Source organism: Talpa occidentalis, unplaced genomic scaffold (genome assembly GCF_014898055.3).
Source record: "Talpa occidentalis isolate TD23 unplaced genomic scaffold, MPIMG_talOcc4v2.1 talOcc4.18, whole genome shotgun sequence".
Classification (NCBI taxonomy): domain Eukaryota; kingdom Metazoa; phylum Chordata; class Mammalia; order Eulipotyphla; family Talpidae; genus Talpa; species Talpa occidentalis.
Genome location: NW_023601851.1, coordinates 13,676,827 through 13,704,507, shown reverse-complemented (window position 1 = coordinate 13,704,507; position 27,681 = coordinate 13,676,827).

Sequence of the window (27,681 nt, the reverse complement as noted above, 5' to 3'; positions counted from 1 at the left end):
CCGAGCCCGCCCCACCCGGGTCCCATGACTGGCCCGCTCTGCACCAGCCACTGGCAGAGACTTGTCCTCACCTCCCTCTTGCTCCGGGTGATTCCTGAAGAAACTGGGCTCCCGCAGGCAAGAGCTTCACCCCGAGTCTGGAGCAGCGAGTGCCAAGGTGACCCCAGCAGCGGGGGAGGCGGGTGTGGGCTCAGGGCCAGGGCTGCAGGGGCGGGTGTCGGGGCGGGCCCAGGGCCGGGGCCAGCGGGAGAACCCTGACCCCCGGGCTGCTCCATCCTCGGCCCGCGGGTCCACTCACTTCTCTGGGGCAAGTGCTCCTGGCCCCAAGTCTCTGCCACTTCCACTCCCGCTTCAGCAGGCAGGGACTTGAGGCCAACACACAGGGGGCGGGGCAAGGCCAAGGAAGGACAGGCTCGCGCTCGCGGGGGAACCAGGCACAGAGACGCTGCACGAGCCTCCTGGTGGCCGGAGTGGGGGTCAATACTGTCCAGTAGGAATAATGGGGGGCAGAGGCCCCAGGTGGTGCCAGGGGTGCAGGGGGGATGGAGCCGTTGTAGAGGGGTGGGTCAGTCCGGCCAAGGGGAGATGCAGCCTAGGAGAGTCATGGAGGAGGTAAGCTAGTGCAGAGGGGGGTGCAGGAAGCGGGAGTGTGTGATGTCAGAGCCTTCAAGATGGAGTGACAGAATGACGTGGAGGCAAGAACCCGATGAAATAGGGGTTCTCGCTCATTTAGAAAAATTTTGTATCGCCCTTCTGTGTGGAACTTTGACTTCAGCTATTAGAATTTGGAATATTATATATATGCATGTGCATTAAAAGAAATAGTAATGCAGTGTTTGAGAAATGACCTAAGGAAATGCTGTGAACACAAATAAAAATGTATATCCGTCAAAATGCTAACCAGCACTTTCTTGTACTAACAAATACAGGAAACAATCTCCATCAGAAGTCCAGGAAACAGTCAAATATGTGACAGTAAATGTAGCAATTAGGTGCCATCATTCTGGTTTTCAATGACTTTAAAAATACTTATGTTATAATGTTAAATGAAGGGAGAAATATATAAAATTGTAAAGAGTGTTAATGCAGCATGGATATAAAATACGTACGGAATAATATACTGTGCATGTATATAGAAGGGAGAAGTTACTTTGCATTAAGTGGAATACTATGCAACAGTGAAAATACAGAGACTCTAGCTAAATCCAGTATGTGGGTCACCTTGCCTGCATGTTGTTGAGTGAAAGTCAGGATATAAAAATAAAGTAAGGATTTATTTAAAAATTTAAATATCAGACAAATTTGAAATCATGTGTTAATATGGATACAATTAGTAAGACACTTAACATCACACTGAACATCAGATAGATTAGTTGGAAAAAAAAATGAACATAAAACCACACACTCATGCATACTCACCCCATTCCAGGCCACAAATTCTTGGTTGCAAAACAATCCAAATCAGAATGAGAAACAACATATTTTATCAGTGTAACCCTAAATAATGACTATTATCTTAGTTATCATATAACCTAAACTTAATGCACATTAACCCTCACTCTCACTCAAATTTAAACCTGAATTCCTAATCCCTACCCCCTCAAAAAATAATATATGACCCTAATTTTCTAAAACAGGAACACTCAACTACATTCAGTCGAATCAAAAAAAAAAAAATTCATCACAAGAACAGAAAACTAAAAACCTGGTCCTTTAATCCCTAGGAATCCTCCAGAAAATAAAAATATGAAACCACAACCTATTAAAATATGGAGACACTACAAACTAGTAGGTTTTTCCCAGACATTTGGGTTTGTTAACATCCTAAACTCATGACATGCAATAAACCCATGAACTGTGAGGAACAAACACTGATCGTGACAACTGATCAGAAAAAAACTTTCTACAAATTCCAGCACACTTTCATGATATAATCACTGAAAAAGCAAGAATAAAAGGGAATTTTATCAATATGATATAGAGTATTATACAAAAAAAAAATAATGAATATCGTGTTCTGTTTTGAGACCTGAGCGCTTAACCACATGTGTAAAGAATGAGGCCGGATACCAGCTCTCACCACTGTCATTCCCAATTTTACTGGAAATTCTTTCAGAGCAATGAGGAAAGAAATAAAAAAGGCATCCAGTGTGTGAAAGGAGAACATAAAAGTCTGTCTATTCACAGGCGGCAGATCACATCATATATATATATATATATATATATATATATATATATATATATAAACAAAAATTGTTAAATTGTAAACTAATTTTCCAAATACAACCCAACATCTATATTATGTGTACATGCAGCCAGTTAAAAAAGGAAAATAAATTTTGAAAATATTAAATACATTTGAGATAATGACTACAGTAATAAAATATGTAATAAACCATTAATGCCTCAAGTGGAGGACTTGTACATTGAAAATTAGAAAACACTGATAAAAGGAACCCTAAATAAATGGGAAAAAAACATCCACAGTTGTTAACTGAATGAATCAGTATTGCTTAGATGACAATCATCATGACATATTCAGATTGAATGGGATTCCTATGAAATGTACAACGGGGAAACACTGCAAGATGAGCCTACTTTGATATGTAGATGTCCGAGGGCGCACAGACAGCCAAGACAATAGTGAAAAATAATCAGTGTCAAGGCTCACACTTCCCAATGTCAAATATCACTGCAGAGCAAAGTGACAGTGATGCCCCTTCAGTACATACAGAGTGCCGTGTCCCTTCACAAACATCCCATTGGTGAGAATTGTAAAATAACAGATACCGGGCCTCCCGGATGGCGCAGTGGTTGAGAACTGGGTTGTGAAGCTGCCCGCAGCCTCTGCAGTGCCGGTTCGATCCCCAGGCACTGGTGAGGGTCCCACATGGTGCACAGATCTCTCCTGCCACCCGCTACTCCCCCCAGCAGTGTATTTTGTCAGTCTGCCTGTTCTACTCCCCGCTCTGGCTCTGGTAAATTCTTTCACCCTTCTGCACTTCTGACTGTACCCAGTGTCATATAAATAAATAAATCTTAAAAAAAATAAAATAAAATAAAATAAAATAAAATAACAGATACTGGCAAATACGATTTTGGAAAATCAAACACTGGGCAAACTATACCTGACACAGCTGGATATTTTCCACTAAAGTTAAAGACAGAGTAACTGTGTGGTTGAACATTTCCACTCCTAAATGTGTATCCCAAATAATGGAAGTGGTGGTTAAAGCCAGAGCCTGTACAGGAATGTTCTTAGCACCACTGTTCACAACAGCCAAAATGTAGATGGAGAGGACACCCATGCCTTACTTTAATTTACAAGATCAAATCACTCCATTTGACAAGGAGTCCTTCCAATTAAAACACCAGTACTTCAGGAGGACTTGATATTCATATTACAATTGCAGCCAACAAGACCTTGTGGGTGGGGCATTGGTGGGTGGGGCATTTCAACAACCCTGAGCATGAGCCAATCATGGCATCCTGACTGGCTGGGTGATCTTTTGTTCCTCAGGCCAAAAGTTGTGTGTGTGTTTGTGTGTGCGAGTATGTGTATTAGAATGTTTGGCTTTTAATATTTTTGTAACTTTTTATACAAGTGATTTTTGTTGAACTGAATAAAAATATTTGGTTCTAAAAAAAATACCATTTTGTTCTAAACAAAAATCACATCGGTCATAAAAAGCATGTAAAAATAAAAGGTTGGGACCTCCCTGGTGGCGCAGGCCATTGAGTGCCACACTGTGAAGGTGACCGCAGCCTCTGCAGTGCCTGTTCGATCACAGCGGGCCGGCGAGGGTCCCACATGGCCGGACTGACCTCTCCTGTCTTGCCTGCTGCTACCCTCAGCAGTGTATTTTGTCTGCCTGGCTTGTTCAGTTCCCCACTCTGGCTCTGGTGAATCCTCTCACCCTCCCGCACTTCTGACTGTACCCAGTGCTTGTATAAATGAATAAATAAATCTTTAAGAAAAAAGAAAATGTCAGCTAAATTTAAACAGCAAATCATAGAAAAGCATGCTTACAGTATAAAGGTTGATAAATAATTAATCCTTTCAAATGTGTTACTTTACCAGTTTTTAGTGTCCTCTTGTGAATATCAATAAAAATCCTTTCACTTTGTGGCTGCATTGTAAAAGTCACCATTTTCTATAAGCCAGTGTGTGCCCAACTTTTCATATGATGCCATCGTGCCCGCGACCCACGTACGATTGGACTTCTGTGAAAATATTTTCACTACACGATGGCATCTGTAGAAGGGTTTAAATTTTTCAAGTGGAAAAACACTATTCATGTCCATTGAATGGTGAATAAACAAAAGCTCTATTAATTTCATCATATAAAGTGGCACAGCTGCCATGGGAAAGCATTCTGGCCATTCCTTTGTAAGTGAAACATACAATGAATGGCTGGCAGAGCAATTCCACTACAGGGAAAACTCTGAAGAATTCAAAGCAGCAACTCAAACTTGCTGCAGGGGGCCTTGATGCCCAGCCAGATAAGACACTGGCAAGCAGCTAAGTAAAAGAGCCTCACACCGTGGGGCTGAAGATTCCTTGGGCCTCACACCATGGGGCTGAAAATATAACATCCCTTTGTTTATTGTTCTTGTTCATAAAACCAGAAAAATTTTCTCAAAAAGTACATTAGGCAATAAATTATATGTATCAGCATACTGTAAGTAAATGGCACAGAAAATTATCTGTTTAGAAATTAGTTATTAAACAATTTGGCCCACTTGACAATGGGAGACAATTTATTGTACATGTCTGACAAGCAATCCAGCACAACAATTACAGTAAGTCCTTCTTTTGCTTTTTTAGAAGTTTCCTTTTTAAAAGAAGTTTCTTAGGAAAGTTTTTAAATGAAGTTAATTGTGTTAAGGAGTTTCTAGGTAGAAAAGTTCTGACAGTTGAGAAGCAGCTGATCGCCAGCTGAAGGCCATATGAATAGAAGAGTCTTTGGATGCTTAGGCTTTAGCTGATAGGGATGTACTGGCAGCTATCCACTGTCTTAGGTAATTGTCTAGCTGAAATAATGAGTTTTAGTGTAAGGCTTAGTTTTTTATCTATTAACCTTGAAGGTTGCCTTCTTGCTGAGAGCACATAGCAGCCAAAAGCCTATGAGAAAAGAATGCACTGATTGTTTCTGCTTTGCTTCCATGCATAAGATGATGTCATCTCACTGCTTGCAAAAAATGAATAAAGACCTGCTGAGACCCTCAGAAGAAGATACTTGTACCTCATCCAGTGTCAGTGACTCCTCACTACTTCATCCCCTTCCCTCAGCCCTTAAGGTTTTGCCTAGGCCGTCTCATCCTTTCAGGGACTCCTGACACGACATTTTGCTGCGGCTGGTCGTCCGCACAAAGTGAAATCTGCATGCCCATAATCATATCAGAATTACTCACAACCTGTCAAAATCTAGAAATAACTTGTGTTTAAACAGAGGTATAAATGAAAAAAAAAAATATATGCTATGGACAGTTATTCAGCCCTAAAAATGAAAATTCTGATACATACTAGTAAAATGCAAATGGACTAACAGGCTATTATTCCATTTCTCTCAGGGGTCCAAGCAGTCAAATTCAGAGACAGCAGCAGAATGCAGTTGCCAGAGGATGAGGGTGAAGAGGAGTGGGGAGCAGTGTTGACCTGGGGGAATGGAATGTTGTAGGGTAAGGAAAAATGTCAGGCTTTTCTGCCCTCCCGCCATCAGGATAGATGATGGATCCTTGAGGTCCTGAATGCATGTCTGATAGCAGACACCTGGAATAGGGTGTCGGCAGATGTAGGTAGGATTCACCTGGGTTAAGACTGGGCATTTAAAGGGCGGCGTCATGAGGACACCAGGAAAAGCTGAGAGAGAAGCGAGAGAAGGCCAGAGAGCCCAGAGTGAAGACCTGCTGGGGGCCGGGAGGCTTACCAGCCTACTGGCCCCCAGTGCTCCTGCCTTCCATGTACCTGGTAATCCCAATAAAAACCTGCAAAACCACTGAGGACTCTGACTCCTTTACCCAGTCTGCTGGATCACAGAAAACCTGCACTGTGTCCAGTCCTGCCATCTACAAATGTCTAGACCTGGGTGGTGGGATATTTGTGCAACAATGTGAACATAGTTAATGCCATAAAACTCCTGGATTAAAAATATCTAGTGTGAGATATTATGTATATTTTATAACAATGAAAACATAAGCATAATTCTGACACATTTGCAATGCACATCAGTATGAGAAAGGAATCTGGAGGCACAGGGAATGTCAGACAAAGTTCTACACAGATTTACAACCAAATTATCACTAAAAAATGGTAATAACCAGGCCTCCCTGGTGACCTAGGGATTAAATTGGGGAACTATCATGACTAAGGCCTGAGTTCCATCCCCATCCAGGGAGCTGACCCTCATGGCACAGCCGAGCTCTCCTGCCTCGCCTGCTGCTCCTGAAGCAGTGTCTTCAGTCCTTCTGCCTGTTCTGCTCTGCTGCTCTGTGGTGAATTCTCTCACCCTCCCTCACCTCTGACTGTTCCCCAGTTCTTGTATAAATAAATCTTTTTTAAAAAGCAGCACCTTCTAATAAACAGTGAGGTTTCTGAGCTTCAGAGGGAAGGGAAGGGTAATGAGGTAAAAGAGATGAGGTTGGGGAAAATTAGTATCAGGTAGAGACAGATGTTACAAATAAAAGGCTGTGAAAGTGGTGAGTGTAGATGGGGGTGCATTATAGACAGTACCTGAGAAGGGTCCCCTGAGAATATTATTTCACAATGAAGGGCAGGACCTCAGGTGCAAAAGCCCTGAGGTGACAGTGTTTGTCTTGATCATACAGTATCAATAATGCCTGTGGGGAAACAGGCACTACATGAAGCCGTAAAGCTGAATTGCTGGCCTGTTCTTCTCAGTGTTGTCATGATCCAAGTAAATTCATAATAAAATATCATCTGTCCCGCCTCCCGGTGGCGCAGCGGTTGAGCGCTGGGAAACTGGCACGGCCTCTGCGGCGCCAGTTCGATCCCGGCTGCTACCGGAGGAGGGTCCCACATGGCGTGCAGAGCTGAGCAGTGTACTTCGGTCCTTCTGCCTGTTCTGCTCTCTGGTGAATTCTCTCAGCGCTTGACTGTACAGTGCATGTATCCAAGTAAAGCATGCCTCTATAATAAAATAAAATAAAATATCATCTGTCCCTTGGCTGAAAGCCACTCAAGAAGTCCCCTCCAAGTCCACAAACACTTCCACTTTTAAGCTCACCCTTAAGCCAACAAACTACGGGGGGGGGGCGCATAACAAGAACACACAAACGCGCCACCCCTCAGTACAGGGGCCCCCAGAAAGGCCACAGACAGGAGTCGTCGTGTGCCGAGGTCCAGGCGGTGGAGGCAGGACAAAGGGACAGTGGTGGGGCAGGGAGAGGGGATGGAAAAAGCCACGTCACACAGGCAGGGCAGGTGATGCAAGGTAAAGTGATGAAATGGAGGATTTGAACCCGGGAAAACTTCAAAAACTGAGACTTGGGATTTTGATCCTAGGAAAAGTGAGCGGCTGGACCCGAAGCCCTGCTGTTCAGACAGGAGGGGCATCTGCTCTGCCCACTGGGCTGGACTGAGCTGCCTCCCTGGAGGCGCTGCTGGGGTTCAATCTCCGCCTCTAAGAAGCCCGGAGGGGACGCCCAGGCTAGCGGGTTTAACCTCCTCTGTGGCCTCCAGAGCCTGGGGGTGAGGACCCGCTTCCGCTGTGGGGCCGAGGCCTGGACGGCGGGTCCAGCTGCTCAGACTGGGGGTCGGGCCGTGGCTTCCCCTCCTGCCTGCAAGATGCGGGCCGGGAGGGGGTGTCACCCCAGAAAATCTTAGTCTGTGCCAAGGACATCATCACCCACAGTGACAGCCACGCGGGCCGAAGCATCTCGTGCTGGGAGCAACTCGGGGACCCACGTCCATCAGGGGGTCCACTCAGGCATGAAACCGATCCCCTGCGTGACCGTGTGAACCCCAAAGAGCCCCCAGTCCTCCGCACCAGCACCCCCGTCCTCTGACCGGACCCTCCCGTCAGCCGCCCAGGGAGAGGCGCTCACCTCCCGCCCCGGCTCACCTCGTCCTCCCGCGACGCGCAGGGGCCCGCGGGGTCCTGAGGGGCGGGGCCCGAAGCGTGACCTCCCAGAGCCCCGGGACGCCAGGAACGCCGGAGGGGGCGGCCAGGAGCCGCGCATGGGGGAGGCCAGGGGGGCGGGCAGGTGGGCGGCCAGACACACCTGGGCGCTCGCGTGGCCACGCCCCCGCCGCGGCTGGCATTTCAGGTTCAGAGACCAGGGCAAGCAGCCTCGTCGCCCCAAACTAATGTCGGCAGAGCTCGGAGCCCCGAAAGGCGGGACGCGTCTACTTGGAGTTAGAGACTCACACGGCTCCACCTTCATGCCCTCCTGGGCGCGCCCCCATCCTGCAGCCCTGGCCCACCTGCTCCTACTCCCTACGCCCCCCGCGCAACCCGTGCTGCGCCCCGCCCCACGTGTCCCGCCTGTCCCCCCGCCCATCGCTCCTACCCTGCCCTGCCCGTCCCTGCCATCCTGCCCCTTCCGCTCCTCCTCCCTGCGCGGCCCACGCCACGCCTGTCCCGCCAATCCCGCCCCTTCCGCCCGGCCCATCGCTTCCCGTCCCTAACCACCCCCATCCGTCCCGCCCCTCCCTCCTCTTTCTCCTTCTCCCGCGCTGCCCACAACCGCCACCCTGCCTGCCGGATCCCAGAGCCTCCGTCACACTCCCCCGGGCGCCGCTTCACGGCCTCCCCGCCAGGGGGCGCCCCGGTGCTCAGCCTTAGCATCCCCAGACCCTCCAGCCTTCGTCTGCCCCATTCATGGGCTGCCCGCTAAGGGCTGCACCTCGGCGCACGGACATACGGTGAGTCCTCACCCATTCCCGAGGGTTTCCACGCAGATGTTTCCAACTATTTGTTACTATAAGCAGGTGCTGGTCAACACTGTCACACGTACAGATTTGTACCAGTAGTTCAGCCTTTCCTTAGGTCATTTCCAAAAATATAGAATTACCAACACAGGCAGAATAAATAGCCTAAATTCACGGTTGTCTGCAGAATAGCGGAACAGTGATTCTTTCCTCAGGAATGAATGAAAGTACATATTTCGCCTCACCCTTGCCAACAGTTCGTTCATCGTCTCTTCAAGATTCTGATGCTACCTTTGCACTAGAAACAAGTACACGAAGGGCTTCATTAGGAATAAGATATAAAAACTTTGCACTCCCAAAAAAGGAACAGCATTAGCTCTGTACTACTAGCAAATGAAAAAAAAAAAAAAAAGCAATCTCAAAGTTTAGGAAGTAAAATAAAAGGGTAAAGAAATAAAAAGCAGGTGTTTTCCTTAATCATCATGAAATTTTAATGCCACAGGTAATTATCCATTGATGCACTTTATGTATTCAACACACATAGACAAACACAAATAAAACCTTCCCTCTCTCTCCAAGAATCAGTTTTCACCCTACTCCAGTCGCTATGGCCACTACTGAGAATGTCTTGATGATAGAATATGCAGGATTGGAGGACTGTACTTCAGTATTCCTTGCAGCACCCAAAGCAAGCGAGGAAAGAGAACACACATGGGCCTAATGAAAAAACAAACAAACAAACTTGTGTTGAGTCAGCACACTCTGGAAACAGCCTGAGCTAAGAGCAGGAAGAGCAACTGGCAGAGCTAGTAAGTGTCATGAAAGTGGCCACCTCAGGGGAGATGAACCTGCAGTGCCCACCTGGATCTATTGAGTAGGGGGAAGAATCCAGGTACACACTCACCTTCATAGCATAGCAAAGAGTTTCTGCACGGTAGTCAGGCACATTTCAGAAAGATTTCATTGAGAGAATAAATCATATGATTATCAGATTCTATCCTCCTAGGAAAAGGACTAGACAACTACAAGTCAAAAGCTGTCTTATGCTTATGGCTCTGCTGATACCAAGGTGTAAGAGGAACATGGCTGAAGGGCTGCTCGTTGTTGGCTGACCTGGTCTGCTGCTCACCAAGAATCATCTCAAACACTCACCTGAGTTTTCCTTCTGGTTCTGAGTTCTACATAGTAAGGCATATAGGACAAGGCACTGACCTCTCAATGCACTTTGGTTCATGAGCACACAGGCTTTAGCAGTTTTGGCAGCCAGAGTTGTAACCCACAAACTTCTTCATCCACAACAGTTATATAAAACTTGCAAGGATTCATTCCAAGACATCGAAGTGAACCATACATGATAAGCACTCCTTCTACCTCGATGATCTTCCTGCAATTCTAATGATGTTAACTTCTCCGTATTCTTTAATATCCGTGGTTCACACCGGGACACTTAATACTTACTCATTTCAGTAAAAACACCCAGCTACACTGCTAACAGAAAGGAATATTTTCCCTGAACATGGACATAGCATTTGTATGTTAGGGACACTCAGACCTCAGCCTGCTTAGCTCATATCAAAATTATTTATAAAAAAGTATAATCTTTGAACTCTTAGGTGCTTAAGGAAAAAAGGCACCTGCCACTGCAAATATCATGGTCTTTCTGTGTACACTAATGCTGAATATGCACCCTACAAGTTCTTTCTATAAAATTCATGAACTGCAGACCCAGGTAAAAGGCTAATTTTAGTATTGGTACATGTATGTCCTCTGCCGTCGACCGGCGCAGTGGCAGAGCAGCAAGTCTGACCCAGGGATGAGAGACTGAGCTAGGCGGTCAAGGATTCAGCGCAGAAATGACTTGACAGACAGACTTCAAGAGTGAAGATCTGAATGAAATGTGCTCAAAATCATCATAGACTTTATACCTTTCTAACAATAGATGATTTCATACAATTAATTCTTTCTCAGCATAAATACTTTGTAGGCATAAGACATCTACTTTGTTATTCATGTTCATGTGATCGATGTTCCATGGCATGGCACATCAAACAATCTCAAAGTACTGAATCTACACATCAGTTTTGTTTACACAGACAGCTTCTTTAAGCTAGCTTTCTTGATTCGTTCCCAAAACCACAATGATCAAACATTGATATTTATATACTGGCACCTTTTACTTTTAGTGATCACGAGCAATATTTCTCTACGTAAGCATTTGATTTTTATGGTGTTGTCTCATGTGAGAAGTATTATGATTATTATAAAACTACTATTGCCACCACTATTTTCTTTATCATGCATTTCCTGAAACTGATTGCACACATATAAGAAAAGCAAAGTAAGCAAAAAAGTAGTATGATTATAGACAGGTTGCTAAGTTGTTACTATTTCTGAAACAATGACTATCTGGTTAATGGTTAAGCTGCTTTGTAGGTAATTCCATCAGGCTTGCTTGCAGGTGACGCTCTTAGCAGCCTTATTTCCATCAAAGAAGGGGTTATTTACTGCGGGCTTGTTGCCTAAATTAGGCTTATAGGCATATAGGCCTTGTTTGATCTGAACGCCAAAGTTTATCATGATGAAGCCCCTCGGGGACTGTGCCTGTCTTAGGTCGTCAGGAGTCACAGACATAAGGCTGGCCAGTGCCTTCTTTAGTCTGCCCCCGATCTTACCTGTCATTGACTGTCCAGTCCAGCGCACAGGGGAGGGGTTCTTACTCACTCGGATGTGTCTGAGTGAAAGCCTCCCTCTTTTCAGTAAGTTCACTGGTGTTCAGCGGCAGGGGCTGCTGTAGTCCTCAGCTTATTTTACACAATTGGAAACCATGAAAGCTTAGCACCAAATATTGGGAACAAACAGAACAGGAGGTTCACTCTAAAACCATCAGAATGAAGTGACCACTGAGGATGTACAAGCAATAGCACATGCATTATTCTGGACTCAGAGAGAACATAATACCACGGACAGACACACAGACTCATTCCCAATTATTCCAGATTATTTGGAATATTAGCTATTATGATATTCTAAATTATTTAATCTGAAATGCAATAACTGCATCTTCCATTATACCAAAGATGCCAATTTTTCAATTGGCTTCAAATTGCAAAGTCTGCATCTAAAGAATACTACCAATTCTACAGTTCTCAGAGGAACATTTACAAGCCTCTTAGATAATGCCCACAATCACATTATAATGAAATTTTTTTCATTCACCTTCAAATATAACTTTTAAATATTTATAATTGTATTTAATAACATTAAAATGACTTAACAAATAATTGTGCTTATCCAATATCAAAACAAACTTTGAGAGCCTCCCTGGTAGCCTAGGGCTTACGACTCAGCACTATCACCACAGTGGCCCACAAGATTGCCTGTTTCGATCCCCAGCCAGGGAGCTGACCCACATAGGGCACAGCAGACATGTCCTGTCTCACCTGCTGCTCCCTTGAGCAGTGTATTTCAGTAGATCTGTCTGTTCTGCTCCACACTCTATCTCTGGTGAATCCTCTCATCCCCCACACATCTGGCCTACACTCCAGTGCTTCTACACAAAAATAAACCAAATCTTTAAATAGAAGGAAAAACAAATTTTGAATTAGAAATTGGTAGAGTTCTTGTATGCATAAGTAAATACAAATGCTTAAATAGAAAAAAATCTAAAATAGCATCAATGATTCAAATCAACAAAGCACAGCAATGGTACCATCACCCCAAATGTTGACAGTAGCGTCCAGTTTGGAGAACAAAAGGATCAGAGTGTTGGCAGGGAGTATTGGCTTCCTCACTGTGGACACATGGATTTACAGCCTGAGGAACAATTTAGCCAGAAGTCAAGTCATATGTGTTTTCCTCTGTAGCTTTTCAATAACATAATCAGAACTAAATTCCTCATTTTCTACTTACAACTGTCTTACAACTGATATTCAACCAATGGTAGATACAAGGTTTTTAAATTTTTAAAAGGCCACAATAAATTTTAAGATGGCTGTGTGTATATCACAGTCCCTAGCAGACAGCAGGCACTTGGCTAATCCTTGTTCACTACTTTGTGTGTTCATTGAACTCTCTATCATGGAAAAGAATACACACTCTCCCGTGCTGACATAACTGATGAAAAATAGTTATGCACATACATCATCATTAAGTTGGAGTCCACTTATCCAGGGATGTATACTTTATTAAATCCCAAAGAATCATTCTCAGAAGTGTGTATAAAGGCATCCCCCGTCCTGCTTGCTTCACATTTTCAGATACCTGTCAGATACCTCTTTTAACAAATTGAAGGTGTGTGGTGGCCCTCACTGTGATAAGTCCAGCAGCACTATTTTCCAAAAAAGTATATACTCACCTCATGTCTCAGTGATATCTCATTAGGGTATTTTCTTATTAGACAAAATACCATTGCACACTTAATAGTAAACACTACAGGTTGAAAAAAATTTATTCACACTAGGAAACCAACAAAAAATAGTGACATGATTTATGCAATATTAAGTTTGTTGTGATATTCAGGAAATGAACCAAAAATATCTACAAGGTGTGCCTGCACTACCTTTTATTGGTGCAGTGTAAGTAAACCAATTAAATAAAAAAAAATATTTTGCTAAGGCTGCTGTTTGGAGCTGGCTCTATGCCCACTATGGCAAACCTAGTGAAGGTGATCACAGCTGGTTCTGGGATAGAGAAATATTTGTCACAATATGTTTAAGGACATGTATCATGATGAACTGGACCAATTTTATCTCCATAGAATTGTTTAGCATATTGTTTATGCCAAAGGACAATTTAAAAGTGAAGGTAATACAGGACAGTTCACAGACACAAGCAGAAGAAAGAGATGCAAACAAAACGTTTGTGAAAAGAAACACCTGCACAGTCACAGGCAGGCAGAAGAGCTGCCCACATCTCCAGGTTATCTTTTTTTTATCTTTCTTTGAAGATTTATTTATTTATTTTATACAAGCACTGGGTACAGTCAGAATTGTGGGAGAAATTCTGTGAGAGATTCTGTGAGAGAATCCACCTGTACAGGAGCAGAACAGGCAGACTGATGAAATATACAGCTGAGGGGAGCAGCGGGCAGGCAGGAATGTTCTGAGCACCATGTGGGACCATTGCCCGCTGGCTGGGGATCAAACCAGTGATGCAGAAGCTGCAGACAGCTTTGCAGCCCAGCGCTCAACTGCTGTGCCACCAGTGAGGCCCTCGAGATTCTCTTTTTAAAGAAGGACATACATCTTCACACTCAATTTACATTTGTTTCATTGTGATGGCAAAATTAATCAGATCTTTTTAGAGAATGGATCTGTGTTCTTCATACTGAAAGAGAATTACCAAGAGTGATAGCCAAGAGTCTAAACATTAGAACTATGTAAATAACCTTTTTTTAATTTAATCACAAAATGACATAAGTTCACTGAGAGATTTATCAACACAGGAAACATGAATATCAAAACAATCACCATGAATACCAACATCCTGAGGACACTAGTCACTGCTTCTAATATGTTCCCCACTTGTGTAGATTAGATAGATCAAAACATTAATGATTAAGGGGGATGTTTTCCGGAATTATATTGTAGGCACTTCTGAGGAATCCCTTTCCTATCAATTGTTCTAGATCTCCAGGAATTTCCTCTGGTAGGTACAGCAGCTAGCCTGCTGCATGGGAATAATTACAGAAAAGGCTATTTTGAAAGGCAGTCTCTTATGAGTAGCAATCACATTTGGCATTAGCGTTTTTTTCTGTAACTATTAAATAAATCATGTGCAACATTAATTCAGCAGGCACATGTAACACAATTATACATTATTTTTTTTCAGTTAACTTGAGGCTCCTTCCTTATGAAGGACCTCAAATAACCATTGAGCTGTTCTGAGGATGCACAGGGTTTCCCACAATTCTCCCCTCCCCCTGGCCTTGAGCAGTTTTACCATTAAGCCTCATTTGACAATTTATGATTCAGCCAAAAATAAGGAATACAAAAATCCCTGACCTTTGTCCTTATTTGAATGATCTTACACAAGTTCACTGTCTTTTGGACCATAGGATTTTCTACTACGGAACAGGAGTAATGTCTCTATAGTGTCATCAATGAGATCACGTAAGTAACCAACTTCACGCACAGGGTCAGGCAATCAACAAGTGCTCAATGAACATCAATTTCTTTCTCGTGACCTGAAGAGTTCAACTTCTGTGCAAAGGAAGCATGAAAGGATGGAGGTAATATCACTTTAACAGATTATAAATATTAAAAAGTAAGTAGATTATCTACAAAATGTCCATTTTCCAGGTGAATGGGTGATTGTAGCTTATTCACTCTCTAAAACAGGAGGGATCCTCTTTGCACCAGATATCAATAGAGAAAATATCTAAGAACTTAAGAAAGGGACCTTCAATATGCTCAGTGAAGTAAGTCAGAAAGAAAAAGAAAAATACCGGATGGTCTCTCACTCAGCAGGAATTTAGAAAACCTAAATAAGAGACCAGGAAAAAGACTAATCAATACAAAGTAAAAATCAAAATCAACAAGCAACTGTAAACCACAGACACACTGTGGGGGGAGGGACAGGGAAAGGAAGGACTAGAGTCAAAATAATGGGGGAGGTGCAACTGTAAATGGAATATAACAAAAATAAAAATGCATACATTGTGCAAAGATGAAAAAAATGTAAGAATTATATAAAATAAAATATTTAAATAAAAAAATCCTTAAAAAAAATGAATGGGCCCTCAGTGTCTCAGATGATTCCCCATGAAGGACCTTCCATCCCCATTGGTGATAGCGCACAGCTGTCCCTTCTGTAGGAATCTCAGGGGTGTCCTTTAGTGATGCAGAGATGGTCACAGGTTTCAATACACTGAATAGGTTAATAATAACCATGTTAGAAAATCAAATACTTGTAGCCAGAATGTGGCAGGCCATGTTGCTCCTGGTCACTCAAGGCTCAGGAAAGCCTGGATTCTATTCAAGGGAGAGTCTAAAGTCTCCTGATAAGGCAATTTCCAGGGGTGAAAGTTCCCTCTTCCAAGCTCTGAATGCCCACATCAGCTGCACAACAGGTAAGTGACACCTCAGCCTTCACATGTGAGGCCAAGACTAGCAGAGGCAGAATCTCAGACCCATGTGAGAAATGCAGAGCCCCAGGCACCACGCAACCCATTGTGTCAGAACCTGCACCCTGGGAGACTGGGACATGACTCTGCTAGACCTGGGGTGGGGAGGGAGGTGTCAGCCCCAGAAATGTTTACAATACGTTCCCCAATCACATCCTAAATCTCCACAAAATAAACACACAGGTCAATAAACAGAACAGAGAGCCCGGAAAACCCACCCCAGGGGTTGATCAGTGCAGCAGGAAGGAGCGGGCAGCACACTCGGGGGATGCACTTTCATTTAGGAGCCCCGGGCACCCACAGGGTCACACTCAGCAATGTCCTAACCCCAAGAATGTCCATGTCACTCCAGGACCCAAAATGACACAAGCAGAGCTCTCCACAACCAGCCTGCCCGGCCCTTGCTGCCTTGTCCCCGCCACTTCCACACCCGCGAGCAGTGATGGGATGTAAACACGTAGGGGTCAGGGAAAGGCTGAGAAGGAGAGGCTTAAGGGGCAAAACAGAAGGAAAAAAAAAAAAAACACAAAAATAATGGGATAAAATAGAATGAAATCTCCTGTGTTCCAAGTCTACTTGCACAACGTTGATAGCCACCCTCAGTGTCCTGCCAGCCGGCACACTGTCATTTTCTGTCATCCCCTAGAGCTCAATTCCTGATGATGGTAGCAGAGATTCCACAGTCAACAAGAAAGATGGTGGCAGCAAAACAGAGTTCCACTTTTGTGTAAGTGCTGCCGTGGGCTGACTTCCAGGCAGGCATGCCAACCGTCAATTGCTTGGTTGCTAACACTCCAATGAAAAACTGAGGAAGGATATAAAACCTCAGGGAATGACCAGTGACATTTCAAGGAACCATATGTATGCCAACAATATCTAAATTCCCTTCTTTTAAAGATTTACTTATACAAGAACCGGGGTACAGGCCCGATGTGTGGGAGGGTGTGAGGATTCACCAGGGACAGAGTGGGGAACAAAACAGAGAGACTGAGGAAATACACCACTAAGGGGAGCAGTGGGCGAGACAGGAGAGATCTGTCATCCCGTGTGGGACCTTTGCTGGCCGGCTGGGATCCAAACGGCGCTGCAGAGGCTGCGGACAGCTTCACAGAGCTGTGCTCAACCGACTGCACCACCGGGGGAGCATTTAAAGTCCCTTCTTTTAAAGGGGGGATTTTATCTTTATCTGAAAACAGTTCACTCTTAAATGAATTGATGTCAGCCACCCATGAAAGAGCGTCATGAATATGCTGCAGATGCCTCTTGCAGTGTCTATCCATGTACTTTATTGCTTTTGACATGGCGACTTTCAAGGTTGTTAATAAGACAAAGAATGTTGTAGTATAAGCTCAACCCTCTGAACAATTTTGAAATGACACTGCATACAGACCCACAAAATGGACATCCTCACCAACATTTCCATTAAGACCTTAGGGACACTCAAGACTTCACCACTGACCTCAGTATTTTGACACTGTCATAATCTTTGGAGGATACATGGGCTTTATACCTCTATTTTCACCTTGAATTTCCACACGGTGTTGATGCAGCAGGAATTTGGGGCAGGTGTCACCACTCTGAGTGAATCTCATCCTCTCCTGTCAGGGCTTCCACAAGACTTGGAGTGAAGTCCTAGCCTGGGCGTGTAGGCCTGGTAGGGAGGGGATGAACCTGGTCCAGCAGGACCCAGCAGGCAGCACCCTCTCTGCTTGGATCTGGGAAGAAGGTAAGCTGAGAAGGAAGGGGGGGAAGTGAGGAGCCATCTCCTGAGGGTGTCCGATGGAAGAGTGGTGATTACCAGTCAGGGAGGAACCAGGGGAGGGTGGGCTAGATGTTGAACACTGGCCAGCATTGACAGGATGCCATTTGGGCAAGGAGGACACAGATGTCCCTGTTCATCCATTCCTATGCAGCCTGCTGTGTCGGATCCTGCACTGATTGGGGATCCCCAGGAGACCCGCCGGCACCCTGGAAACTGTCCAACGCTGTGAAGACAATGGAGATGACACCCATGGGTGGCAAGAACCTCTGTGCTCATGGCTACCAAGACGGTGTAGGAGCCCAGACCCCTCAGAAGGAGGAAATGCCCAGCCACCTGGAGCGAGCAAGAACAGCTCATGGCTAGAGATTTGCCTCACTGCCTGCCCGGCATGATTTGCCACAAAGCTCTTGGGTCAGGATGAGGGGTAGTGCAGGGATCAGCCATGTCAGTCATATAGGGAGTAGTAGGTGTGATGGAGAGGGGGGCAGAAAGGTGAAGGTGACAGAGGGGGGTGCATCTGAACAGAGGGACATGGGAAGCCCCTCTGAGGAGGTGGCTCTTGGAGAAGGAAGTGAGGGAACAGGCATTTCAGGCACAGAAAACCTCAGGGTGAAAGCTCTGAGGCTCACAGGGTGTGTCTCCAGCCAAACTCTCGGACAGACCAGCAGATAACTCACAACCCTTCCATGGAGAAAGGAAAGCTGAAATACTGGCTTATTTTTCTCATGGTTGTCATACAATCCAAGTAAAAACCATAATGAAATGACATTTTTTTCCTCCGCTGAAAGCTACTTGGGAAGTCCGCTCCAATGCTTGTCTCTACTCCTTAGCTTGTCTTCAAGCCCATGACCACGGAGGTAGCCAGAAAAGAAGGCCTGAGTGTGCCGACCTCTTGCCTGAAAGAGGCCACCCAGAAAAGGCCACCCAGACAGGAGTTGTCTGTGTTTACTCAACCCATCAAGGCTGTGACAGTGAGGAAGAGACTTGGGAGAATTGACCCAAAAGGACCCGAATGGAATGAGACCTGTGCATGCAGGCGGGGCAGATGCTGGTGGCTGAGATGGGTCTCTGGATTGGTGAGCAGGGGTAACCATGACAACTGACTCACATTCTGGGCTCAGGTATCCCGAGTGCCCAGTGCAACTCATGTTGATTGAATAAACCGCCCCACCTACCCCAACCCCCAGGCTCACACTCACCACCAAGGTCCTGTGTCATTGGGTTTATTCTTCTCCCTTGCTTCTCAGGCTTAGCTTTGCTGACACAGGAAAGGACATCATGGTCTGGACATGGGCCAGTCTTCCAGCCAGTGTTGACCAATCTTCCCATCATGATATTGCCCTGCTCCCTGTCTCAGCACTTCATGCCTTAGGGGTTTCCAACATTTCCCCCTTTATGTTTTTTTTTTGTTTTGTTTTTGTTTTTTTAATAAAGCCTTCATAGTGAATAAAGTGCTGTTGTTTCTACTCCCAGGGCATTTTCATATGAAATTTCATTTCATATGTGGAGAGCACTCTACTGAGTAGCAGATGCACATAAACAAGATTTAGTATAAAGAACAGCAAGATGATTCCCACGGTTTTACAAAATTTTATGGGTGTAAATTAGTTCCTGTACAGGAAAAATAAACAAAAATAATACAATATTAAACAACATCCAAATTTTAACGTTGAGGATTTGTTGAATTTAGCCATTACCCAGTGTCATTCAAATGTGCCATTGTGGCATCTGTGTTTTTGTTGCAATTGTGCTAATGGTTGCAATAACTTATCTCTAAATTCCATGACAAGACAAGGTTATTATTGAATGTACCATATACCATGAAGTTGTCTTTGAACATCTGTTCAGGAGAGTGTTGCATTAAAAGGGATAGGGGTTACAGAGAATGATATCCCAACAAACCACAATTGAGTCTGTGATGTCCAGAGGACCTGTTGATGTTCACCACGTCAGCATACAGCAGCCTCAAGGTCATTGAGTCTTGATCTGATGTTCCGGAGGACTGCACAGTCCATGGGAAGGGATCCTCTTTTTCATTTTGATTCATATGGGTGGCATCCCAGGTGGTGGCTGTATCAATAATGGCTGGAGCTCTGGAATAAGACTGGTTCTTTATTGCTCTAACTGAACATGGCTTTATAAGTGATAAAACAGAAACGAACCCTCTCCCTGATGTTAAATGTTTTAAAGTCCCAGCCAAATCGGTCCTTGCAACAGATGGTGATCTACAACCAATGACCTAAGACTTGGTTCTGCTGGGATAAAGTGTTGTTGTATTGCCATGAGACCAGAGGAATCAGGAATGAGCTGTTGCTCACCAGTTGTTAGGCCAAAGCATTGCCATTCAATAATTTAAATGTAAATCAAGCCAGAGGAATCAGGAATGAGCTGTTGCTCACCAGTTGTTAGGCAAAGCATTGTCATTCAATAATTTAAATGTAAATCAAGCTCTGCATATAAGGACCCATGGGGACAAGTGATCCTCTAGACTCCTTCTTTTGTTGTTTGTTTTAAGTGAAGACCCCAGGGTGTAGCCTTAGGAGACAGAATTTTGTAGGGTTTTAGTGTATGTAAATGAAGCAATAATCAGTTAACAGTATTGTCCAGGAATATCCAGTATGCCCATTCTTCATGCCTGGAAATTAGTCCACGCTAAAAAGGAAAATCATGAAGAGGCATTAGGCAACACAAAAGCAAAGATATCAAAATTACCAGAAGAAAAAAAATAATACCTGATGTAACTTATCTAGAAACAAGTACCATCTGTGCTGATCCCCATTCACTCAAACAGAACAGCAAAATATTTGGAAACTAAATCCACTTTCAGATCATTTCACCTATTTTTGCATAACATCACAGGTCAGGATAACCAAACAGCATTTCACCCTGGCTTTGTTGGAATATGCCATATACAATCAGAGTGAAGGTGTGACATCCAGTCCCTGCAGGCTTCAGAAACAAAGTTGGTTTTATCAGCTGCCACCTGGGGTTTCTTCTTTTCGAGGTTACCAAAATTTTTTTCTTGTTCCAGGATGTCCAGTCCTGCCCATGGAGGCCAGCTTCCTCACCCACTTTGGAGGTCTCTGGAAACTTCCATATAAAGTGGCAGGTTCTCCGCTTCTTGGTTTAGCTCAAATTTAACTTTCCAGAAAACATTTAATTAAAGTCACAAAATGAAACACGTTTCCATTTTTTAGGTGAAGCAGACAAATTTTCCTACTGAAGTCATTCAAAAATAGACTCTTTCATGAGTAGTAAACATTACGACCACTTGTTCGTACTGTGTTGGTATCAAGGGGAGAGAGCATGCAAACACAAGTTAACTCCACTTTAAAAAAAAAAAAAAACAAAAAAGTGCCACATGACTGCAGGCATCAAACCAATGAAGTATATGATACTGCAGGACAACAGTCAAAATTTACAATTTGCATACATATCAGGCACTGAAATGTTTTATGAAAGTTTCAGAAATCCAATGTACATGCATAAGTTTTCTGTACATTTCTGTACATGCCTAAGTTTTCATTTTATTTCCCCAAGTGACCATGATTCCCTTTCAGTTTTACTTCACCAGGAAATCCAAATAGGACAAATTTTTGTAATGCCTTAACCATGAGGAAAGGGAGGAATTCCCTGAGGTGTCTCAGGAGCTACTGAGGCTCCACAAAATCTCCTCCAGTCCACCAAGTGACAGACTACCAAATTTTATTTTATTTTTTTTTTTTGTGTGGGACCCTTGCTGGCGGCCAGGGAATGAACCAGCGCTGCAGAGGCTGCAGGCAGCCTCGCAGCCCAGCGCTCAACCGCTGTGCCACCACGGGATTAAAGTTGATATTTATATACATTGACCTTGTATTCTCCAATCATGAATGAATTGGATAACCCTGAGTTTCGTGGTGGAGCTTCAGACAGGCCTCCTTCTTGGTGAGTCTGCAAGGAATTAGAGAGCACCACTGATCTTCTGTTCTGTGACGGTCTACCCAGTAGATTTTGTTTAATGTGGGGGACTCAAAACTGCTTGGTCAAAAAGCCTGCAGCGTGGGAGCCCTCCCACCTGGAGAGCAGACACACCGGCTCAGGAAGCCCAGGCTGACAATGCTTGGATGCCTTGATTCCCTCCTACAAATGTCTTCACAGATGCAGCAAAACATGCTTTTGAAATTCAGGCTGGTGAGGGTTTATGGAAATAGAGTGGTCAGGGCCAAGTAAGTGAAAGACATTATTATTATTATTACTCTTTTTAAAGTTGCCAGCCCGGTAAAGTTAGCCCAGTCAACAAATTTTAAGGCTTCTGTTGACAATACACTGGGGGTTAAAATGAAAACGACTAAAACTGCACACCTGTAACAGGAGCACAAGCCAACAAATCAAACACCATTTCATGATCCCTGCTGGAGGTGAGTCAGGGACTGCGAGGCCAGAGGAGCAGTATCTAAATATGCCTGGGCATCTCATACATGGTCCAGGGGAAAGGAGACCTGAGATGTTCCCAAAGCCATAACAGCAAAGCAGAAGAGAAAGAGAGGAATGTTTCAGACTCAACTCGAAGCAGGAGCACTGGATTTGTTACAGGACAAACCCCATAAAAATGGGGTTGCTGAGGGGCAGAGTAACATGGCAGCGAGGAGATGCTGCGAGTAAGATCTCCCATTAAAAATGTTAATAGGGGGCCTCCCCGGTGGCGCAGCGGTTGAGCGCTGGTTGCAAAGCTGCCCGCGGCCTCTGTGGCACCGGTTCGATCCCGGCTGCTCCCCGGCCACCAGAGGAGGGTCCCACATGGTGCGCAGACCTCTCCTGCCGCCCGCTGCTCCCCTCAGCAGTGTACTTCGGTCCTTCTGCCTGCTCTGCTCCCTGCTCTGGCTCTGGTGAATTCTCTCACCCTCCCACGCTTCTGACTGTACCCAGTGCTTGTATAAATAAATAAATAAATCTTGAAAAAAAAAAGATTTATTTTTTAATTAATAAATTTTATTTTTATATTCCCCATACAATTGCAATCCCCCCATTCTGACCTCAATCCCTCCCCTCCCCCCCACCCCCAAAAAAGTGTCTCTGTTTCATAGTTTTTGTTGATTTTTGATTTTCACTTTCTTATAGTTATTCATTTTCCTGGTCCCTTATTTAGTATTCTAGATTCCTGCTATGAGTGAGACCATCCGGTATTTTTCTTTTTCTTTTTGGCTTATTTCACTGAGCATGATCCCTTCCAGCGCCATCCATGTTGCTGCAAATTGCATGTGTTTATCTTTTTTGAATGCTGAGTAATATCCATGGTATATATGTACCACATCTTCTTGATCCAGTCATCTATTTTTGGGCATTTGGGCTGTTTCCAAAGCTTAGCTATTGTAAATAGTGCTGCTATAAACATAGGGGTGCAGGTGTTCTTTGGAATTGATGTTTCTGTGTCCTTTGGGTAAATACCTAGGAGTGGAATTGCTGGATCCTGTGGAAGCTCTATGTTTAGTAGGTCCAGAAATCTCCACACAGCTCTCCATAGTGGTTGGACCAGTTTGCACTCCCACCAACAGTGCAGAAGAGTTCCTTTTTCTCCACAACCTAGCCAACATTTGTTGTTGCTAGTTTTTTTAATATGTGCCATTCTCACTGGTGTAAGATGGTATCTCATGGTAGTTTTGATTTTCATTTCCCTGATGACAAGTGATGTTGAACATTTTTTCATATGCCTGTTGGCGATTCGCATTTCCTCTTCAGAGAAGTTTCTTTTTAGCTCCTCTGTCCATTTTTGACTGGATTATTTTCTTTGTTGTTGTTGAGTCTCATCAGCTCTTTGCAGATTTTTGTGATCAGTCCTTTATCATTAGTGTTGTGTGCAAAAATTGTCACCCAGTTGGTGGGATTTCTCTTTGTTTTTGTTATTGTCTCTTTTGCTGTGCAGAAGCTCTTTAATTTGATGTAGTCCAGCTGTTGATCTTTGCCTTCACTATCACTGCTTTGGGTGATGTGTCTGTAAAGATGTCTTTGATATGCAAATCACGTAGTGTTTCGCCTATATTTCCTTCTATGTATTTTATGGTTTCAGGTCTTATGTCTAGTTCTTTAATCCATTTTGAGTTGATTTTTTGTATATGGTGTGAGGTAGTGGTCAAGCTTCATTCTTTTGCATGTAGCGACCCAGTTTTCCCAGCACCATTTATTGAACAAACTTTCTTTGCTCCAATGCATAGTCTTTGCTCCTTTGTCAAATATTAGTTGACCATAAATCTGTGGGTTTATTTCTGGATTTTCTATTCGATTCCATTGGTCTGTATGTCTGTTCTTGTCCAATACCATGCAGTTTTGATGATTATGGCTTTGTAGTAGAGTCTGAAGTCTGGGAGTGTGATGCCTCCATTCCCTTCTTTTTTTTTTTTTTTCAGGAAAGCTTGGCTATTCGGGGTTTTTTGTGATTCCATATGAATTTCATCAATAATTCTTCTATTTCTTTGAAGAATGACATTGAATTTTGATTGGAATAGCATTGAATCTGTACATTGCTTTTGGTAAGATGGCCATTTTAATAATGTTTATTCTCCCAATCCATGAGCAGGGGATGTTTTTCCATTTCTTTGTGTCTTCTTCTATTTCTTTTAACAGTGTTTTATAGTTTTTTTTGTATAGGTCCTTTACCTCTTTTGTTAGATTTATTCCCAAATATTTGATTTTTTTTTGTTTCAATAATAAAAGGGATGTTTATTTTTTGATTTCTTCTTCTTCAGATTTATTGTTTGTATATAGGAAGGCTACTGACTTTTGCGTGTTGATTTTGTATCCTGCCACTTTACTGAACTGATTGATGAGTTGAATTAGTTTTTTGTGAGTTTTTGGGGTTCTCTATGTATATTATCATATCATCTGCAAAGAGTGATAGTTTGACTTCTTCTTTTCCTATTTGGATTCCTTGGATGTCTTTCTCTTGTCTTATTGCTCTGGCTAGGACTTCCGGTATTATATTGAAAAGCAGTGGTGAAAGTGGACATCCTTGTCTTGTTCCAGATCTTAATGGAATTGCTTTCAGCTTTTCACCATTGAGAATAATACTGGCTGTTGGCTTGTCATATATGGCCTTTATGATGTTGAGGTATGTTCCTTGTATCCCAAGAATTTCAAGGGCTTTTATCATGAATGGGTGTTGCACTTTGTCGAAAGCTTTCTCAGCATCTATTGATATTATCATATGGTTTTTATATTTATTTTTGTTGATGTGTTGGATAACGTTGATTGATTTTCGGATGTTAAACCATCCTTGTGTCCCTGGAATGAATCCTACTTGGTCGTGGTGAATTACCTTATGGGTACACTGTTGGATTCTGATAGCTAAAATTTTATTGAGGATTTTTGCATCAGTGTTCATTAGGGAGATTGGCCTGTAGTTTTTCTTTTTTTGTGTTGTCCTTGTTCGGTTTTGGTATTAGTGTAATGTTGGCTTCATAGAACGTGTTAGGTATTATACCTTCCTTCTCAATTTTTTGGAAGAGTTTGTGAAGGATAGGCACCAATTCTTCTCTGAATGTTGGTAGAATTCATTTGTAAATCCATCAGGTCCTGGACTTTTGTTTTTGGGGAGGTTTTTAATTACCATTTCAATTTCGCTAATTGTAATTGGTCTGTTTAGGTGTTCTATTTCTTCTTTATCTAGCTTTGGGTGATTGTAGAGTTGTAGGAATTTGTCCATCTCCTCTAGATTGTTGAACTTGTTTCCATATTACTGTTCATAGTAGTTATTAATTATTCTTTTGATTTCTGCTGTGTCCGTTGTGATTTCTCCTCTTTCATTTATTATCCTATTTGTTTGTGCTTCTCCCTTTTTGCCCTTGTGAGCCTGGCTAGGGGTTTATCTATTTTATTTATTTTTTCGAAGAACCAGCTCTTGGTTTCATTGATCTTTTGGATTTTTTTTTTTTTTTTAGTTTCGATTTCATTTATTTCTGCTTTGGTTTTATTATTTCTTTTCTTCTACTGGTTTTGGGTTTTTTTGTTGTTCTTTTTCTAGATCTTTGAGCTTCGAGATTAGGTTGTTTCTTTGAGTTCTTTCTTGTTTCTTGATGTGAGCATCTATTGCTATATATTTTCCTCTTATTACTGCTTTTGCTGCATCCCATACATTTAGGAAATTGGTGTCCTCCTTGTCATTCAATTCAAAGATTTTTTTTTAATTTCTTCTATGATCTCCTTGTTAGTCCAGTGGACTTCCAGTAGTGTGGGTTTCAATCTCCACGAGGTAGGAGAGTACCTTGCCTTCTTTTTATGGTTTATTTCTAGTTTGATGCCTTCATGGTCAGAAAAGATGGTTGGTATGATTTCAATCTTGGTGTATCTGTTGATGTTTGACTTGTGCCCCAGTATATGATCGATCCTAGAGAATGATCTGTGTGCACTTGAGAAAAATGTATACTCAGATTTTTTTGGTTTAGTGTTCTATATATATATCTGTTAAGCCCAAGCACTCTAGATCCTTATTTAGAGCTTTAGTGTCTTTACTTTTTTTTTGTCTTTGATCTATCCATTGTTGATAGTGGTGTGTTGAAGTCTCCCACTATGTATGTGATTTCTCTGATGTCTGTTTTCAGAGATGCCAATAGTTGTCTGATATATTTTGGTGCTCCTTCGTTTGGTGAATATATGTTAATGAGTGTTATTTCTTCTTGAAGTATTGTCCCCTTGATCATAATGTAATGACCACTGTGTCTCTTTTTATCTTTTAAGTTTGAAATCTGTTTTATCTGATATGAGTATAGTTGTTCCTGCCTTCTTTTTGGTCCATTTGCTTGTAGAATTGTTTTCCATCCTTTCACTTTGAGTCTATTTTTATCTTTTTCAGCTAAATGTGTTTCCTGGAGACAGCAAAAGGTTGGGTTTTGTTTCTTAATCCAGCCTGCAACTCTGTGTGTCTTTTTATTGGAGAGTTTAGTCCATTTACATTTAGAGTTAGTATTAATATGTTAGCATCTGTATTTGCCATTGTGTTTGTCTTTCCTTTGATTTTATTTATTTATTCTTTTAATAACTTTCTTTGGCCTTCTTTTGTTGTTATTTGTCCCTCTGAGGTTCTGGCTTTAGGACTCCTTGTAGTATTTTTTTGGAGTGGGGGTTTAGTCGTAATAAAATTCCGGAGTTTCTGTTTGTCTGGGAAGGTCCATATTCTTTCTTCAAAGAGGAAGGGGAGCTTTGCGGGATAGAGTATTCTTGGTTGGCATCTGTTTTCCTTGGAGTCTGTTGACTATGTCCCTCCACTCTCTCCTTGCCCGTAGTGTTTCTTCAGAGAAGTCTGATGTCAGTCTGATTGGTTTCCCTTTGAATGTTATCTGTTTCTTCCCCTCTTGTTTAGTTTCATTATTTTTTCCTTGTCTTGGATTCTTGGGAGCTTTACTATTATGTGTCTTGCTGTATTTTTTCCTTTCGTCATGGAAGTTTGGTGTTCTTCTTGCTTCTTGTATATCAATTTTCAGATCCTTCTTCGCGTTTGGGAAGTTCTCTTCAATTATATCCATGAATATTTTCTCTGTTCCTACATCTCTCTCCTCTCCTTCTGGGATTCCTATAACTCTTATATTTCCTTTCCTCATGGAGTCAGATAGTTCCCGAAGTCTTTCTTCGGTCTTTTTCCTTCATACTTCTCCTTCCTTTTCTGTTTAGTTCTTTTTATTTCTGTGTCTTCAAGAGTACTTATTCGTTCTTCCATTTCATCTATTCTGCTTTCATTGCTTTTCCCAGAGTTCTTTAGCGTCTCCATTAATTCTTTGATCTCCTGCATTTCTTTTACTTCCTCTTTAGGGACTCAATTTCATTCTTCTGGTCATTATTATTTCCCCTTATCATTGTTTCCCTTTATGACTTCTGTCAATTTTTAATCACAGCAATTTTAAATTCTCTATCTGGAAGGCTCAGAAGTTCTTTCCAAGT